The sequence below is a fragment of the Malaya genurostris genome, chromosome 1 (assembly GCF_030247185.1).
Source record: "Malaya genurostris strain Urasoe2022 chromosome 1, Malgen_1.1, whole genome shotgun sequence".
Taxonomy (NCBI): Eukaryota; Metazoa; Arthropoda; class Insecta; order Diptera; family Culicidae; genus Malaya; species Malaya genurostris.
Genome location: NC_080570.1, coordinates 37,854,513 through 37,875,106, shown reverse-complemented (window position 1 = coordinate 37,875,106; position 20,594 = coordinate 37,854,513). Strand labels below are relative to the sequence as shown.

The window sequence follows — 20,594 nt, the reverse complement described above, 5'->3', positions numbered from 1 at the left end:
TCCACTTCTTGTTTTGTTAATGTTATAATTACTTTGTTATTCTATTACTTTGTAACGAAACGTTAGTTGCTTTTTGTTTTTTTTTCTGCGCTTCCTTCTTTTCATTTTCCGTTTTCCACAATTAATTTTTTGTTTCCCGCTTTTTGTTTGTCGGTATTCGCTTTTTCGCTTCTCGTTTTCGTCGTTCATGTTGCATTTTTTGCGTATTCCGATTTCCGGTCACGATTTCGATTTTCACTTTCTAGCATCGAAGCTTATCGTTTTTGAGCATACGTTTTCCATTTTCAGTATTTTATTGCTTGATTTTCGTTTTCGCTGCTCGTTTTCCAGAATTGATTTTTAGTTGAAAAAATTTTTGTTTCGCGATTTTAATTTGGCAATTTTCATTTTCGTCTTCCATTTTTCGTTTTTTACTTTTTGTTTATTGCTTTACGTGTTTTGTTGTTCTTTTTCCGCTTTTTGTTTTCTGTTTTTTTTCGTTTAGCGTTATGTTAATGTTATTGTGATTGTTGTCGATATTATTACTTTGTTATCATGTAATTATGTTATACGTTCATCAGTATTCGCGAAGTATTTTCACGCATTTATGAGCTGTTTCTAGAGATATTTGGGAGTATTCAGATTTTGTCACGAACAACGAAAAATGGTTAAAATGCGATAGCGGTTTTTCTGGCTGATTCTTTTCCCCGTAAATTATTGAACCAAATGGGTTTAGTTTCGTAACTAATTCATTTCGCACAAACAGAAGATTCCTATTTTTGCAGTAGAATTGGTTCGTTTCTCAATATTTTCAAGTCCAGAATTACTAAATAGTTTTCGTTTCTTTTTTTTTTGACAGGAAACCTTAGCAACACAACCACCGAGAAAAAAAATACGTATAATAATCACTACGCATCACCCGCAGAGTACCCCTAAACCAAATAGTAAAGTGTAACAGGATGTTCTGGCAAAAAAAAATAAGTAAATTTCTGTGAACTAGTGAAATCGTAGCAGTTCATAAACGAAATAATCAAGTCTCAGAGAACACACACAAAACATAGCAACAAGCAAACAAACAAACAAACAGACAGACAGCATAGCAACCGAAAACCAAAATAAGACGCACATCCGTGAGTATCCACCTAAGCTTAATCAATGTTTTATATGCCAAAGAAACACAGGAGGAAAATTCGTAAACATAATATCTAAGCAACCCGCGACGACTGGCCAATCACGGGCAGCTGATTGTCATTTGGAACGGTGGGAAATTCATTCACCACGGACGGACAAAAAAAACAAAAATTTCTAGTAATTTTTATCGGATTAAAAGTTGACAAAACAAATATTGCCTTCCCCCCTGCGCGCGCGCTCGCGCTAGAAAAAGCGAGACAGAGAGAGAGGTTACGATGTTTTTACCCCAAACAAATGTGCAACAACACAAATCACTCACACACATACAGACCGACGGAAAATAAAAAAGCCGATTTGAACATTTTTAAGAATCAAAAGAACTAGTGTCTAACGTAGAAGATGTTATATAAATGGAACTTGTTCGGTTTTTTCTACACAAACAACGCTCGCTCTATTTGTAGAAGTTTTTTCATATTGATTCGTTCAAACCTCTAAGGAACCAAAAACGATAAAAAATTTTAAACACTTGTTTAGCACCCTATTGCAAGGTTTAAAGTTTATAGCAGTTTATATTGATGAAGAAAAAAAAACGACATTTTGCACCCTTTCCTACCCCCCCACCTCCCCTCCTTAGCGAATAATTATTTACGAAGACGAGGCGATAATTCGACGAAAACAAAATAAAAACAAAAAGAAATTGAGGTAAAGCTTAATTCTACATTAACACTAAAAAGAAAGGAAAAAAAATACACGGCAGAAGGTGTACACAAAAGCGTAACTCGGCTCGGATCGGCGCGGTCTACACTGGAACAAAAAAGTTGAATAAAAAAGAAAAAAGAACGGGCGTGTATTATTACATTAATCTTAGCAAGTAGCCGTTAAACAATAAACGAAACAATACTTAGAGACTGTACCTATCGTAAAACAATATAAATGATTAGGCAATTTGTTCTTGAATTTAGTCATGTTTAAATCTATTTTCGAACACAACGGAATGGCGGCATCTGTTATTAAAATTTAAACACAAAACAACAAAACCAAAAAAAAGCTTAGTTCAAGCTACTCTACTTCCACGTTTTGCCCTCCCGGTTCAGAAACCTGCGGAAGCGGAACAAAATCTCACCAACACTCTTGTCAAAACAGCAACAACAACAACCAAACGACGGGAGATAGAAGAAAAAAAACACTCAAATTCAAGTCGACGATACACGGAAAAAGAGAGAAGAGAAAAAAACAAATTATATAATCACGAGACACGAGATATATGTAGGTTTTGTAAAAGCTTCAGAAGCAAACCGGCGCACTGGCCGGGGCTGACAGCTGTCAGCTGTCAAGCGTAACATTTAGATGACATATTGAAAAAAAATAACTCTAACCAGATGTATAATCTATAAACATTACGGGTAGGGCCTAGCAATGCGACCATATTATGTGTAAGTGACCATCCCTCTTGCTGGAAACAAGTTTTTAGAGAGTTTGAAAACAAACAAAAAAAAACCATACGACAGCTAGCTGGGTGTATGTGTGCGTAGGAGTTCAACAAGTCCTTTTCGGTGGCCCCTTTCATCAAACGAAATACACACACACACAAAAATAATAAACATAGAGCATAACCTGAACATCCCAACCAAATAAGTGTAAGATGAATTGCTAGCTTGAAATAGCACTTTAACAAACAAAAAAAGTTGTAAACAAACGCGTTTTATCCGATATAAGAAAAATGAATCAACTGTTTGTAAAAGATATTTAATAATAATAATAATAAAAAAAAACAATAGCCAGTGTGATGAAAAAAATAAACAAACATGTGTTAGCCAGCCATCAATCAGTAAAGAAAAAAAAACATTACAATAGGATTAACTGTTTTAGACTATTTCAATAGTTGTTTAGCGGAAAAGAATATAAAAAAACCACAGCTTTCAAAGCAAATTTAACCAAAAACAAAAAAAAACATTGGTGGAGAAAAAAACAAATGTGCATTTTCAGCTTTAGAATCGCGGGACGATTTTAAAGGGCAATCATTCGGAATGATTAAACATTGAATGTTTTCTTCATGCCCCTCCCACCTGCACCCCAAGTTCCCTTTTTTTTCGCCGAAGACTTTCGAACCCCTGCTTCCCATAAGAAGTGTTACCAACTGTTGCTGCTTCAAAAAAAAAACTGCTGTGCGGGAATTTTAGTTTCATTTTTTCTTCTTGTTTTCATCAGAAGCAGCGCCCCCCCTTTCTTTCCCGTTCCCTGGTCAAATGGATGTCAATTACTACAGGCCGGCCCCTCACCCCATTTTCACCACCCTTCAGAGTCACACCACTCATTCAACGATTCACTTCTAACTAAGAATGCACACACACTCAAACACACAGAAGAACGATAAAACAAAACAAAACAAGCAAAAAGAAAGAAAAAAAAGTCAAGAAAAGAAACAACCTTAATGTGTTCATTTAAAAAATAACTGATGCTGATTGCCAGATATGCAAAACAAACAAATCCAATCCAAACCAGAGAAGAAAAAAAGAAATCATAAACGAAAACACCTCCAAACCATTCCACACATTTGAAAGAACGATGCAAAAAAAAAACAAATGTATTGAAGAAGCTGCACGAAAAGAAAATATAACCAAACACAGAACAACAAAAAAAAACAAATCACTGTCACTGTCAGTGTGTTAGCCGTTTTGAACGTTTCGAATAGTCGAAGAAAAAAAAAGAAAATAAACAAACAAAGCAAAACTAGATCCCAGTAAGTTGCAGTATTTCTAGCAAAAGCCACCCAAACAAGCAAACAAACAAACAAACAAAACAAAACACAGACACACAAAAACACACAAACAGAGGAACAGAAATCAATATCACAGAAAAAAGGAAGAGAATAAAAACCCGAACCCCGAGTCGGAAGTGACGTTGTTTGAAAACACGAAAGATGGCGGTCGTTTTATTTGTTTGTAGCTGCTCTCCATCTCCGAAATCCATTGGTTGAGTGCATTGACTCTGAGCTCTTGACTGAACTCAGGATTCTTGACTCTAAGTTCCGCACTCTTGGCTCCTAACTCCAGAATCTCTGTCTCGATTTTGATTTTGATTCCACTTCTGATCAGTGACTTTTGAATCTGGACTCTTAACGCCCGGCTCCTAACTCTGGACTTTTGACTGAACTCGGCGTTCTGCACTTTTAACTTCTGATTCCAGCGCCTCTAACTCTTGACTGTAATTCTGGACTCTTAACTCTGGAATTCGAGCTCTGGACTTCGGATTAAACTCGGGATTCTGAGCTCGGCGCTGTACACCTTCGACTCCTGATTTCTGAATCTCTGACACTGGACTGACTCTCAAATCTGATTTTTGGCTCTTGGGTTCAAATTCTGAAGTTTTAACTCTGGGTTCTGGACTCCGAATTCTGAACACTTCATTAAAAATTCTGGAATCCAAACTCTCACCTATTGACTCTGGATTCTGGACCCTGAACTGTAGACTCTGAGCTCTGAATTTTCGATCCTTGACTTTCGACTGGATTCGTGGTTTTACGCTGTGAACTCTATAATCTAGATTCCTGATTCTCTCACTGTGGACTTTAAACTAGAATCTAAATTCTTGACTCCAGAGTCTGAAATCCAACCTCTGAACTCTTGACTCGGAATTCTGAACTCCGGACTGTCGACTTTGAGCTTGAGACTCTTGATTCCTGATTATTCACTCTGAATGTTGGACACATGATTTTTGATTATTGAGGCTGAATTTTGAGCTCTTAACTCTAGGCATTGAACTCTTGAATTCTCACTCTGGACGCTTGACTCTATTTAAACTCTAGACTCTGAACTCTACAATCTAAACTTTTGAATCTCTGACTCTTGACTTCGAGTTAAAATCTGAACTCTTGAATCTTGACCTGTGACTCTTGACTCCTGATACTCAACCCTAGAGTCTGAAACCCGACAGCTCAATTCTGGGCTCTGGACTAGGGGTTCCGAGCTTTGATCTCTTTGACTGAACTCTGAGACTCTGAACTATGAGTTCTGCACTCTTGATTCCTGATTCCAGAAACTCTGACTGGATTCTGAACTCTCAATTTCATATCCGTGACATTTGATTCCCAATTCTTGATCATGGATTCCGAACTCTAATTCGGGATCCTGGGCTCTGGAGAGCTGAGCTCTGGACTTTTGACTGGATTCGGGATTCTGAACTCGGTGCTCTGCACTCTTAGCTTCTGATTCCGGAACCTTCAACTCTTGACTCTTGCCTTCTGATTCGTGACGCTTGAATTTTGACTTCTGGTTTGTAATTCTGGACTCTTAACTCTGGAATCCAAACTCTGGACTTTGGACTAAACTCGGGATTCTGAGCTCAGCGCTGTACACCCTTGACTCCTGATTCCTAAGTCTCTGACACTCTAAAATCTGCCACCGACATGAAATTCTGTGCTCACGACTCGTGACTCTTGATTACTGAGCCTGAATTTTGAGCACCTAACTCCGGGCTCTAACATTCTTGAATCTGTGCTCTTGGCTCTTGACTTTTGTTTCTGAGCTCCTGATTATTGATGCTTAATTTTTGACTCCTGGGTTTAAATTCTGAGCTTTTAACTCTGGGTTCTGTACTCCGAGCTCTGAACTCTTCAGTAAAAACTCTGAATTCGACTTTGGAATCCGAGCTCTAAACTCTGGATTCTGGACCCTGAACTGTAGACTCTGAGCTCTAAATTTTTCATCCTCGACTCTTGCCTGGAGTCGTGGTTCTAGACTCTGAACTATATATTCTAGACTCCTGAATCCTGATTCTTAACTCTAGAGTCTGAAATCCGAACTCTCAACTCTGGGCTCTGGACTAGGAGTTTCGAGCTCTGGTCTCTTGACTCGGAATTCAGAACTCTAGATTGTAGATTTTGAGCTTTGGACTCTTGACTCATTATCTTTGACTGTAATCTCTTGACTGAACTCTAAGACTCTTAACTCTGAGTTCTGCACTCTGGACTCTTGATTCCAGAATCTCTGACTTGATTCTGAGCTCTCAATTTTCGATCCGTGGCATTTGATTCCCGATTCGGCCTTAATTAATTGAAGCATTAATTCTGGATTCTGAGCTCTGGACTCTTGACTGGACTCGGGATTCTGAACTCGGTGCTCTGCACTTTTAACTTCTGATTCCAGCACCTCTAACTCTTGACTCTGAACTTGTGACTCTTGTCTCTTACCTTCTGATTCCTGACGCTTGGAATTTTGACTTCTGGTTTGTAATTCTGGATTCTCCACTCTGGAATGCAAGCTCTGGACTTCGGACTTAATTCGGCACTGTACACCCTCGACTCCTGATTTTGAATCTCTTACCCTTGACTCTAAAATCTGTCTCCGACATGGAAGTCTTTGCTCCCGACTCGTGACGTTTGACACTTGATTTTGAATAACTGAATCGGGAACTTTTAACTCCGGCCTCTAACACTGTTGATTCTGTGCTCTGGACTCTTGAATTCTCATTCTGAACTCTTCTCGGGATTCTGGACTCAGAACTCCTTGCCTCCTGGTTTATGAGTTTCTGACTCTTTGACTCAAAACTTTGGAATCGACTATCAATTCTGATCTCCTGGTAATTGATGTTTGATTTTTGACTCTTGGATTTAAAATCTGAACTTTTAACTCTGGAACTCTGAACTCCGTTCCAGAGCTGTAGACTCTGAGCTTCGACTCTTGACTGGACTCGTGGTTCTAGTTTCTGAACTCTACAATCTAGACTTCTTAATTCTCTCACTCTGGACTTTGAATTAGAATCTCAACTCTTGAATCCTGATTATTGACTCTAGAGTGTGAAATCCGACCTCTCTGGGGTTTTTAGACCAGGGGTTTTTGAGTTCTGATCTCTTGACCCGGAATTCTGAACTTTGGACTGTAGAGTTTGAGCTTTGGACTCTTGATTCCTGATTCTTTACTAAAGGTTGTAGTCTTGGCCTTTGACTTTGATCACTTGTCTGACTTCGGTACTCTGAACTCTTAGTATCAGAATCTTTGACTTAATTCTGTGCTCTCACAATTTCCGATCCGTGACGTTTGATTCTCAATTCTTTATCATGGACTCCGAACTCTGAAGCCTTATTACGAAGTTCTGGGCTCTTGGCAGTGGACTCTGAGCTCTGGACTCTTAACTGAACTCGGGATTCTGAAGTCGGGTTTCTGAACTCGAGATTCTGAACTCGGTGCTCTGCACTTTCAACTTTTGATTCCGGAATCTCTAACTCTTGACTCTATAACTTTTGACTCTTGACATCCTAATCGTGACGCTTGAATTTCGGCTCTTGGTTTGTAATTCTGGACTCAGAACTCTGGCCTTCGGACAAAACTCGGGATTCTGAACACCCTTGACTTCAGATTCCTGAATTTTTTGACACTGGACTCTAGAAATTGTCCCCGAAATGGAATTCTGTGCTCCTGACTTTTGACACTTGATGTTTAATTATTGAGACTGAATTCTGAGCTCTTAACTCTAGGCTTACCCTATCCAAACTCTAAGCTCTTGACTCTGGATTCTGGTCCCTGAACTGTAGACTCTGAACTCTGGATTACTGATCCTCGACTCTTGATTGGACTCGTAATTTTGGACTCTGAACTCTACAATCCAAACTCAGACTAGGGGTTCTGATCTCTTGACTCGGAGTTTAGAACTCCGGATTGTAGGTTTTGAGTTTTGGACTGTAAGCTCTTGACTGAACTCTGAGTTCTGCCCTGACTGACTCCTGTTTTTAGAATCTCTGACTTGATTCTGAGCTCTCAATTTCTGATACGTGACATTTGACTCCCGATTCGTGATTATGGACTCCAAACTCTAAAGCCTTAACTCAAAGGTTTCTTTGGTTTTCTATGCAAATTTTCAAAGTTATGCGGGTATTTATGCGACTCTTCGAAGTATAGCAATTTTTTATGTCAATTTTCCAAGTTAAGCGGTAATTCAATGCGAATTTTCAACTGTTGTTCAACTTTTTATGCGAATTTTCAAAGTTTTTCGGTTATTTCAATGTTAGTTTTTGAAGTTATGTGTTATTCTTTGCAAGTTTCAAAAGTTGAGCGGTTAAAGTTAAAATTTATGCCAATTTCCAAAGTTGTGCGCTATTTTTAATGAGAATTTTCAAAGCTGTGCTGATTTTTTAATGCAAATTTTTGAAAATTATGCAGTTCTTTATACGACTTTTCAAAGTTTAGCGATCTTTTATGAAAATTTTTAAAGTTAAGCAGTTTTTTATGCCAATGTTGAAATTTATGCGAGTTTTTTATGCAAATTTTCAAAGTTATGCGATTTGTTGATTCGAATTTATACGGTATTTAATGTTTTTTTCTCTAAATTATACGATTTTTAATTGTTAATTTTCAGTTGTGCAATTTTTCTACGAATTTACAAAGTTTTGTGATTTTTTCAACTGAATTTTCAAAGCTATGGGATTTGAAAAGTTGTGCGGTTTTTTTTAATGCGAACTTTCAACATTATGCGGGTTTTCATGCAAATTTACAAAGTAAGACGATTTTGTATGTGAACTTGTGCGGATTTTTAATGCAGATTTTTAAAGTTATGCGTTTTTTATGAGAATTTTGAAGGTAAAGCGGTTTTATATTCGAACTTCCAAAATTGTGCAGGATTTTATGCTAATTTAAAAACTAAAGCGGTTTTTTGCCCATATTTCCAAAATTAAGCGGTTTTCTATTCAAACTTTCAAAGTTAAACGTTTTTTTAAGAAAATTTTCAAAGATAACTGGTTTTTTATACATATTTTTCAAGCTAAGCGGTTTTTGCGAATTTCAATAAAAAAACAAATTTTTAAAATTTATGTGGCTTTCTATTTCCAAAGTTGTGCGGTGTTTTTTAATACAAATTTTCAAAACTATCGTAGGTTATATTCGCCTCTTCGAACCAGAAAATCTTTCTGACCCTATGTCGGGAATCGAACCCAGGATGGCTGCGTGAAAAGCATCGACTATCCCATCACGCTATAGCCGTCCCCGGATTTTTTTTTAGAAAATTTATGTGTATGTGATTTTTTTATGACAATATTCGAAGTTAGGCGGGTTTTTAGGCAAATTTCAAAAGTTGAGCGGCTTTATAATCAAATTTTCAAAGTTATACGGGTTTTTTCATGCGAATTTTCAAAGTTAAGTGGATTTCTAAGCAATTTTTTCATAGTTGTGCGGTTTTTTATGCTAATCTAAAAAGCACTGGTTCGATTTAAGAATTTTCAGTTTTGCGGTTTTTGAATAAATTTTCATAGATATGCGTTTTTTTTAGAATTTTCAAAGTTTTGCGGCTTTTAATGCAAATTTTCATAGTTATGCGTTATTTTCATTCATTTCTTTAAAGTTATGCGGTCTTTTCTAATGTGAATTTTCAAAGTTATGCGGGTATTTATGCGACTCTTCGAAGTATAGCAATTTTTTATGTCAATTTTCCAAGTTAAGCGGTAATTCAATGCGAATTTTCAACTGTTGTTCAACTTTTTATGCGAATTTTCAAAGTTTTTCGGTTATTTCAATGTTAGTTTTTGAAGTTATGTGTTATTCTTTGCAAGTTTCAAAAGTTGAGCGGTTAAAGTTAAAATTTATGCCAATTTCCAAAGTTGTGCGCTATTTTTAATGAGAATTTTCAAAGCTGTGCTGATTTTTTAATGCAAATTTTTGAAAATTATGCAGTTCTTTATACGACTTTTCAAAGTTTAGCGATCTTTTATGAAAATTTTTAAAGTTAAGCAGTTTTTTATGCCAATGTTGAAATTTATGCGAGTTTTTTATGCAAATTTTCAAAGTTATGCGATTTGTTGATTCGAATTTATACGGTATTTAATGTTTTTTTCTCTAAATTATACGATTTTTAATTGTTAATTTTCAGTTGTGCAATTTTTCTACGAATTTACAAAGTTTTGTGATTTTTTCAACTGAATTTTCAAAGCTATGGGATTTGAAAAGTTGTGCGGTTTTTTTTAATGCGAACTTTCAACATTATGCGGGTTTTCATGCAAATTTACAAAGTAAGACGATTTTGTATGTGAACTTGTGCGGATTTTTAATGCAGATTTTTAAAGTTATGCGTTTTTTATGAGAATTTTGAAGGTAAAGCGGTTTTATATTCGAACTTCCAAAATTGTGCAGGATTTTATGCTAATTTAAAAACTAAAGCGGTTTTTTGCCCATATTTCCAAAATTAAGCGGTTTTCTATTCAAACTTTCAAAGTTAAACGTTTTTTTAAGAAAATTTTCAAAGATAACTGGTTTTTTATACATATTTTTCAAGCTAAGCGGTTTTTGCGAATTTCAATAAAAAAACAAATTTTTAAAATTTATGTGGCTTTCTATTTCCAAAGTTGTGCGGTGTTTTTTAATACAAATTTTCAAAACTATCGTAGGTTATATTCGCCTCTTCGAACCAGAAAATCTTTCTGACCCTATGTCGGGAATCGAACCCAGGATGGCTGCGTGAAAAGCATCGACTATCCCATCACGCTATAGCCGTCCCCGGATTTTTTTTTAGAAAATTTATGTGTATGTGATTTTTTTATGACAATATTCGAAGTTAGGCGGGTTTTTAGGCAAATTTCAAAAGTTGAGCGGCTTTATAATCAAATTTTCAAAGTTATACGGGTTTTTTCATGCGAATTTTCAAAGTTAAGTGGATTTCTAAGCAATTTTTTCATAGTTGTGCGGTTTTTTATGCTAATCTAAAAAGCACTGGTTCGATTTAAGAATTTTCAGTTTTGCGGTTTTTGAATAAATTTTCATAGATATGCGTTTTTTTTAGAATTTTCAAAGTTTTGCGGCTTTTAATGCAAATTTTCATAGTTATGCGTTATTTTCATTCATTTCTTTAAAGTTATGCGGTCTTTTCTAATGTGAATTTTCAAAGTTATGCGACTTTTTATGCAAATTTTCAAAGCTATACGGAAATTTTCAAAGTTGCACGTTTTTTTAATGCTAATTTATGGTTCTTTTAAAATAATTTCCAAAGTTATGCGTTTTTTTTTAAGAAAATTTCCAATATTATCGAGGTTTTATCCAATTCTGCAAAGTTATACCGTTTTTTAGGTTATGTATTTTTTGCGAATTTCAATAAAACAGCCGCATTTTTAAAAGCGAATTTTCGAAATTTCTCCCGCCTTCTATGTGAATTTCAAAAGTTGTGCGGTGTTTTTAATGCAAATTTTGAAAACTGTATAGATTTTTAATGCTAATTTATATTATGTAATGCTATGTGGATTTAATGAGAATTTTTGAAATTAAGCGAAGTTTTAAGCAAATTTTCAAAGTTAAGCGGTTTTCTTATCACATTTTCAAAGTTATGCGGTTTTTCATGCGAATTTTCAAAGTTTTACGTTTATTTTAATGTGAATTTTCGACGTATTTTTTCGCAAATTTCAAAAGTTGTGCTTTTAATACGAATTTTCAAAGCTATGCGGCTTTTTATACTGCAAATTTACAAAGTAAGGCGCGATTTTGTATGCAAATTTTTAAAGTTTAGGGATTTTTCATGTAAATTTTCAAAATTAGGCAGTTTTTTATGCGAGTGTTGAAAGTTATGCGTCTTTTTATGCCAATTTTCAAAGATTTGCGGTTTTTCATCCAATTTTTGAAAGTTCAAAACGAATTTTCAAAGTTATACGGTTTTTTATGCAAATGTTCAATATAAGGCGGTTTTTTAAAGCGATTTTTCAAAGTTGTGCAGTTTTTTTTATGCGAATCTTCAAAGTTATGCAGATTTTTTATGAGAATTTAAAAAGTTGTACGGCATTTTCTAATTTAAACGATTTTTGAATCCAATTTCTGAAATTATACGGTTTTTTTCATGCGGCTATTAGAAGTATAGCCATTTTTGCCTTTCTCTATAGAAAGGTATTAGAATTGCTGGAAAAACCGACTTTCGAACGGAGCCTCGGAGACCCATAGTGTTATATACCATTCGACTCAGTTCGACGAGATCGGAAAATGTCTGTGTGTGTGTGTGTGTATATGTGTGTGTGTGCACTTTTAGAAGATATTTGAACGCGCTCAATTTTCTCAGAGATGGCTGAACCGATTTTAACAAACTTGGGCTCGTTTGAAAGCTACTGTCGGGCCATTGATCAAGTTCGAAGATCAAATGGCTGTGACTTTTGGTTCCGGAGATATGATTGTATAAGTGACGTAACCGACAAAAAGCTTTGTATTTGAACGCGCTCAATTTTCTCAGAGATGGCTGAACCGATTTTAACAAACTTAGGCTCGTTTGAAAGCTACTGTCGGGCCATTGATCAAGTTCGAAGATCAAATGGCTGTGACTTTCGGTTCCGGAGATATGATTGTGTAAGTGACGTAAACGACAAAAAGCGTTGTATTTGAACGCGCTCAATTTTCTCAGAGATGGCTGAACCGATTTTAACAAACTTAGGCTCGTTTGAAAGCTACTGGCGGGCCATTGATCAAGTTCGAAGATCAAATGGCTGTGACTTTCGGTTCCGGAGATATGATTGTAGAAGTGACGTAACCGACAAAAAGCGTTGTATTTGAACGCGCTCAATTTTCTCAGAGATGGCTGATCCGATTTTAACAAACTTGGGCTCGTTTGAAAGCTACTGTCGGGCCGTTGATCAAGTTCGTAGATCAAATGGTTGTGACTTTTGGTTCCAGATATATGATGGTATAAGTGACGTAACCGACAAAACACGTTGATTTTTACCGCACTTATATATAAGGGTGCCAAAATTTTGGGATCAACTCTATTTTCGTAAAGTTCTAGTGCTCAAAAGTTTAAGCACCTCGAAAAAAGCCTTCATGCAAAATTTGACCTAAATCGGACATGCTTAAGGGGTGCTGCCCGGTGGTAAAGGTTTGACAATTTTCGATCTTGAAAAAGCACCATAGGGGGGAGTACATGAAATTTCCAAAATCGAAAATTTTTTTTGATGCCAAAACTCTTAAAACTGCATAAAACATCGAAATTTAGTATCATCCCAAAAAAAATTTTTTTTGAAAAAATCAACTTTCTGGGACTTAGAAAAATTTTCATATTTTTTCTAAGTCCCAAAAAGTCGATTTTTTCAAAAAATTTTTTTTTCGAGATGACACTAAATCTCGACGTTTCATGCAATTCTAAGCCTTTTGGCATCAAAATTTTTTTTTCGATTTCGAAATTTTCATGTACTCCCCCCTATGGTGATTTTTCAAGATATATGAAAATTCCACTAAGTGGACTAAGAAGGCTTTTTTTTAGATTAGCATCACTGATTACAAATAGGCAATGCAAATGTCAAGCACTTATTTGGAAAAATGATGCTGACTGTGTGACATAAACACTGAAGCATGCTTTTGTGAAATACTCGAATCAATCTGAATCAATTAGTTTCGAAATTAGTATCCGAAATTATTTAATAAAATTATGAAATACATTTTCATGAGACTGTTATGAAAGAAGAGAAAGGCATTATCACACCACTAGGTGGATTAAGAAGGGTTTTTTATGTAAAGTTTCAAAGTTAAGCGATAATTCAATGCGAATTTTTCAAAGGTGGGCAGTTTTTCCATGCGGATTTTTTATAGGAACTTCCAAAGTTGTGCGGCTTTTGTTGTGAAGATTTTTAAAGTTATGCGGTTTTTAATGCAAATGTTTAAAGTAAAGCGGTTTTATATGCGAATTTCCAAACTTATGCAGTATTTTATGCTAGTTCAAAAAGTTAAGCGATCCTAATATAAGAATTTTTAAAGTAATGCGGTTTTTTGAGCATATTTCCAAAGTTAATCGGTTTTTGAATGCGAATTTTCAAAGGTGAGCAGTTTTTTTATGTGAATCTTAAAATTTATGTGGATTTTTTATGGAAATTTTCAAAGTTGTGCGGTGATTTTAATAAGAATTTTCAATGGTTTTTTTAAATGCGAATTTTCAACGTTATGCGGGTTTTAAAGCGTTTGGCGTTTTTGCGGTTTTTCATGCGACTTGAGTGTATAAATCAAACTCTGTGTACATAAGCGACGGAACTTCAATTGGAAGGAAATCTTTGTTAGTCCAAGATATTGAATCTCGTCAACAACTTCGTATCGTACTCCATCGAATCCCACTTCGCATCCTGTACCGTTTGGTCTGCCTCATTTTTACGAGACAACTCGAGCTCTCGCCCTTATTCTGTCTTGGAACGTACCAAAAGCAACTCTGCGCCTCTGCAGGAACGAACTCCTTGCCACATCAACAGTTTTCGAACGATGAATGTGTCAACAAAACCAAGAATCCTGAATAGTTGACACAATACTTTCGAAATGTGAATAGTAAATTAATACTCTCAGAAAATTAGGACGTAGTCTTACTTCAAAAATTCGTTCAGAAGAGTGCTGTTTCAGCGTTTGATTTGGAGGATTTAAACCATACGAACGAAATTCAAAACTGATTGGCATATGGAATCAAATCTGATTTGAAAACTGGACAAAAAAAACAAAATCGGAGGCTTAGTGGACACGGGATACAGTGCATTCAACTGTGCACGAGATGCACATTCATTGCACGCTACTGCACTAGTGACCTCATTGAAAAACACGGTTCGATCGATGGACAACGGGGTGGTGGTGGTGGTGGTGGGACAACGTCAATCGATCGATCGGGTCCAAATGGCGAACCAACCGCCGTGGGATGAAGCCTCGATAATTTCCCGTTTCTTCTGCTCCAGTTGGCTCGAACAGACTGTGGGATAGGGAGCGGCGGTTGTTGCCGCCGTTGTTCGAGCGGCAGTGCTGCCTCACATGACAAGGTCCAGTCCCTGAAACAACACACACACACAGTTTTATTCAAAAACAATTTCATTCTAGCCCAGTGCATTTCTGATCCATTTTCCGCTACCACGCTCCGAACGGCCAATATCTTAATTTTGTGTCAATTCAATTATGGCGCATCTGTTGCGCACCCGACGAGAACTGCTTCCAATACGTCGCGGGAAAAAGTTTCTCTTCCTCTTCGGCCGGTGACAGGGCGCGGAAAGCGAAGAGATGGTCGACAATGGCCGATATGAAAGTTGCTTCTTCTTCACTGACTGACTGACTGACTGATGAAGGTAAGAACTTTCTGTCACTTTCCGGTGTTGCTTAATGGAGAAATAATTATCGTAATGTCATTAGCATGCCGTCAAGTTTTGCGCTCATCTGCCTGGCTTGCTGTGATGAGACACACACACCGTGCGCGAGCTCTCTCTCTCTCTCTCTCTCCATCTAATGCCCGTGAGTGGTTGACTGTCACTCAAAGATGTCGCTGAAGCTACTCCATAAATTGCGAAGTGCTGTCGGGATGTGGTGAAATTGCTCTAACTGTCAGTATGTGGGTGTGTGTGTGTTTGGGTGAATATGTGAAGTGCTGATTTATTCGATTGAAGCTGCTTAGGGGGGTGGGTGATCCGGAAAAAGCTTACTAATTTGAATTTCACTTTTTCCGGACGATATTTTTTTTTGTTCGGACACGCTGTTGCTCTAAACTCTAAACTATTACCGATTAATTTGATATTTGACAAGCTTTATGCTCCTATTTGTTGCAATTGGTTTACGCAATTCGTTGAATTAAATGGAATTATAATTCACTGTCTCGAAACGACTAGGTTTATTTAAGTCATTTTTTTTGGTTGCTGAAAAAAACACACATCAGCAAAGCAGTTCGATTCCCAATTCCGCACATAGGATCCGCAAGTTTTTCTGATCCGAAAGGCGAACCGAACTTTGAACTTGTCTTCAGTAAGGCAAACGATTTGTTTTGCCCGGATCAAGAGACCAGTTCGACTAAAGACTGATTTTTAAAAACGGCGGAGCTCAAAAGCTTCCGATTGTACACAAAAGTTCCGGTACCGAATTCAGTTCTAGAACTGAACTCTGAGCTCCAGCTCAGTTCCAAAAGCCAGTTCCAGAATCCAAGTTTTGAATGTAGTTCTAATTAATGCAACTAATTAGTAACAAATTATTCACCTATTTGCAGTATTATCAGCGATATGTGCTTCGCTAAGTTCATGGCCAGTTAGTAAAAGTTTAAACATCTCAAAAAAAGTCCCTATGCAAAATTTGAGCTAAATCGAATTTGGGAATGAGGTGCAACCCATCGGTCAAAGTTTGAAAATTTCTGATCTTAAAAAATCCGGGAGGGAGAGGTAATATGGAATAAAAAATAAAAATAAAAGGTAAATAAAATTTTTGTATCTTAGAATTGCACGAAACGTCGACATTTAGTTTCAACTCAATTTGATTATTGAAGAAATCGATTTTCTGGTACTTGGGAAATACCATTCCAAAACATTTTTGGCGTAGTGACAAGATGCTAAATCACGCCAGAATAGCGAGGGAGCGTCATGGCTGCGTAGAAACGGTACCAATCGCCTATTTATTCATTCTCCACGGTAAATTTCCTTGATTACCGTTCCGGCAGTGATAAAGCTTTAGCTTGTTGCCTGTCGAACCAAACTTTTTTTTTGAGACTTAGTCATTTTCGTCGTTCTGAAATGCTCAACTAGGACGTTCCATTGCATGACAAAATCATCGAAACATTTCAGAAGCTCGTGGGCATTGATTGCAGGAAAACTTCGACGCCATCTTCGATCCAAAAGTTTATATTGGGTGTACAAATTAGTTCGATCCATTTACAAAAGATGGCTCTGGATGTTATGAATATTGAACAGTAACAGCTGAAGTTAGACATCTGCCCTCTAATATTCAGTTCATATTGCTTCGAGTTTTTTCAATGAGTTAATTGTTAGCAATTTTGTGATAACTAAGCAGCATTGGCGGAAATTTTCAGTTTTCTGTTTTATTTTGAAGAAAATTACAACTGATGCTCATAAAATGCTTGTGGATGTTTATGGTGATAATGCTGCAACTGATATACCACGTAGATAATGGTTTCTCGACGGTTCAAGTATGAAGATTTGAGCGCGAAGACAAACAGTTGAAGGCATTAATCGATGAAGATCCGAGTCAAACGCAAGAGGAGCTTGCAGAATCATTGGAAGTGACTCGACAAGCAGTTTCTGTACGATAAAAATCTATGGGAATGATTCAAAAGCATGGCAGTTGGATGCCTTATGAACTGAAACCGAGTGACATTGAAAGGCGATTTTTCACTTGCGAGCAACTGACTCAGATGCAACAAAGAAAAAGTTTCTTACATCGAATGGCTACTGGGGGATGAAAACTGTATATTCAATGAAAATTCCAAGAAGAAAAATACTACGCTATGCCCGGTCAATCGTTGCCATCGACCATAACATCAACACCATCAAAGCCGACTATTCATGATTCGAAGGTCATGTTGTGCATCTGGTGGGATCAAAAGGGTATTGTGTACTAAGATCTTCTTCTACCAGGCGATACTATAACGGGCGATCGGTATAGACTGCAATTGATGCGTTTGGGCCGTGCATTACGAGAAGAACGGCCGGAGTACAAACAAAGACATGATAAAGTTCTTGATTCTCCTGTATTATAACAACGCTCGGCCTCATGTCACAAAAGTCGTGAAAAAATATTTGGAAACGCTCAAGTTGGCCATTTTAGCGTTCCCGCCGAATTCTCCTGACACTGCTCTTTCTGATTACTGGTTGCATCTCGATCTGGCGAATCATCGGTTGACCCCATCTGGGTAGGTATAAGTTTCAAAACTCGACACGTTTCATTCATTTTAGCCCGAGCAGTTCACTTTTACTATCAATAAATTAATTATTGAAGAACTTTTTGAAATTTTCTTTTATTGAAATTGTTGTATTTCGTACCCTGTGCCTTTTTTTCTCTTTTTTGACCTGTCTTATTAATTTGTATGGTAAAATAAGTATGTCGTGAACTCGTCGTACTTTAACACATGGATCAATAAGTCCCGAGACTAACAATGGAAACAACTTTTTTTTTTTGCAAAAATGTTTATAAAAAAATTTATCTTTCGCTTCAAAATAAGCTTCAGTTTCAGCGATGACCTCCTCATTTGAGCGAAATCTTTTTCCCTGAAGATCAGAAAAGAGCCAGCAGTCACTGGGGGCTAAATCTGGCGAGTATGGGGGGTGGGGAAGCAGATCAAAGCCCAATTCGTTCAATTTCGCCATTGTTTTCATCGACTTGTGGCATGTCCACTTGGAAAAAAAACTTTTCATGCTCAATTTTCCATGAAGGATAGTGAATACACTTCCATATGATATCTGTGTCATCTCAGCAATCTCACGGAGCTTCACTTTACGATCTTTCATTATAATTTTTGTCACTTCACTCACATTTTCCGCTGTAACGGCTGCCACGGGTCTACCCGAGCATTCCGCGTCATTTGTGTCGGTACGACCACGTTTAAACTCGGCGAACCACCGACAAATCGTTACTTTTGATGGACAAGAGTCCGGATAACATTTTTCAATTCATTGTTTCACTTGCACGGTTTTTACCCATTAAAAAACAATGTTTTATCGGTTTTTCCATTTTTTAAACAAACTACAAAACGACTTCACTCCAACATCGATAACTCAGCTGTTTCTGGTCGGATCGACTTAAAATTTTGACCCGTTTCAAGCAAAGGTTAGTACTCTAGAAAGATGTGGTTACTGGTTTACTACGAGCGCCATCTCTGCTTTAGTCTCGGGACTTATTGATCCATGTGTTAGTATATACCGTTACAATTCAGGAAGCAAATAAATGAAACTTTGCACAATTCACACAACATATCAACTAATGAGAACGATTTTAGATATTCAGCAGTGTCAATTTTTTTTCATATTCACGTCATCCAGTTATGTCTCTGACATTACCCACATAATTCTTTTCTATTTTTCTAGTTTTGTCCTCTGAAATAGATTTTTCTATGATGTCAGCAACAATACTTTGTTATTCATTCAGACCCTTTTCTTTGTCCGCACAATAACTTGTTCGAGGTATAATTTCGAAGTGATGATGCATGTCTTAACCCACGTTTGATTGTATGTTGATTTGTAAAATTTTGGGATTGACCAGAAATCTCAGGCGAGGTTTTGTAGGTCGGTCTTCGTGAATTGTTTGGTGTTTGTGTTCCAATTTCTTATGAAGGCGAAGTCATTTCCGGTGCGGACTTACACTTTTCGTAAATTATTTAGGAAAGTGGGTATTGTTAGGTAATGCTGAATAATTTTTTTTTCTTCAAGATCTCCCGTAGAATTCAACTTGAAATAACACATGGGCTGAAAACTCCCGGGCCCAACAAAGAGAGCACTATTTTTTCGGGTTCAAAATTAACTTAATTCATCAACGTAATCTCCATCAAGAGCAACGCAATCATTCCAGCGCCGCTCTAACTTTTCCACAATACCACTTTTGTAAAACGATTTACCTTTTGTCTCAAAATAGGCCTCAGTTTCAGCGATAACCTCTTCATTCGTGCGAAACTTCTTACCGGCGAGTAATTTTTTTTAGGTCTGCGAACAGTCAGTAGTTACTGGGAGCCAAATCTGGCGAATACGATGAATGTGGGAGCAATTCGAAGTTCAATTCATGTAGTTTTGTTATTGTTTTGATTGACTTGTGACACGGTGCGCTTCGTTTTTTTTTTTTGCAATTTCAGCCTTCAAACGCTCCAATAACGCTATATAATATTGACTGTTAATGGTATTTCCTTTCTAAAGATAGTTGATTAATATTACACCACGAACATCCCCAAAATACCCGAGGCCATAACCTTTCCAGCCGATTGTTGTGCTTTCGGGCGCTTTGAACGAGGTTCACCACAGTTGCTGTCCACTTAGATGACGATCGTTTTGATTCTGGAGTGAAGTGATGAATCCATGTTTCATCCATTGTCACATATCCAGGCAAAAATTCCGGTTTGTTGCGTTTAAACTTGACCAAACACTGCTCAGAATCATAAACACGTTCTCGTTTTTGGTCAACAGTGAGCAAACGCGGTACCCACTTTGAACAGAGCTTTCTCATAGTCTTAAAAATTAGCAGGTTTATGGAACCTGTAGATCACAACTTGATGACATCATTTCATACCAACATACGAAACAGGCGTCGCTACTAATATCAACGGTTTCACTCTACCCAAACAAACTGCTGTTCCCCGACGGCACGACACAGGCTGACATCATCTTTACGGCTGTAAAACCAAGGGAAAAAAACCTCCAGTTCAGGAACTGCGAAAATAAATCATACTAAAACGCGTAGCCACCAAACGACAAAAGACACTCACTTCATCATCTAGCATTCGTCTGGCGCTGCTGCTGCTGCTGCTGACGTTTTTTCTTTCTACAAACAACTTCGGCAACTCCGCTGACGGCTGAGAGAGACAGCAAGTTGCGTTCAACGCAGCCGACGCGACACCCAGGGTTTGTCGGAGTTCCAGTCGCGCGAAAGTATAAAAATTCAAAACAAACACGCTTGAGGAAACTGTTGACTGTTGCTGCGAAATTAGTATCTGTATATGATCAAACGAACGGACGTTCGAAATAACAACAACAATAACAACAAAAAATACGACTCCGTGCCTGCCGCCTACTTTGTCGACTGGTGTTGTTGTTGCTCGAAACTTTTCGC

At 37.2% G+C, this 20,594-nt stretch overlaps 1 protein-coding gene across 1 annotated transcript in view; it reads left to right on the top strand.

Moving 5' to 3' along the window:
* Positions 1-4,029, top strand: part of LOC131437583 (uncharacterized) — a 153,653-nt gene extending 149,624 nt beyond the window's left edge. The window contains exon 10 of the mRNA XM_058607041.1: positions 839-4,029. The gene's annotated coding sequence lies outside the window, so the exon portion shown is untranslated. The remainder of the gene's footprint in view (positions 1-838) is intronic.
* The last annotated feature ends 16,565 nt before the right edge of the window (positions 4,030-20,594 follow it).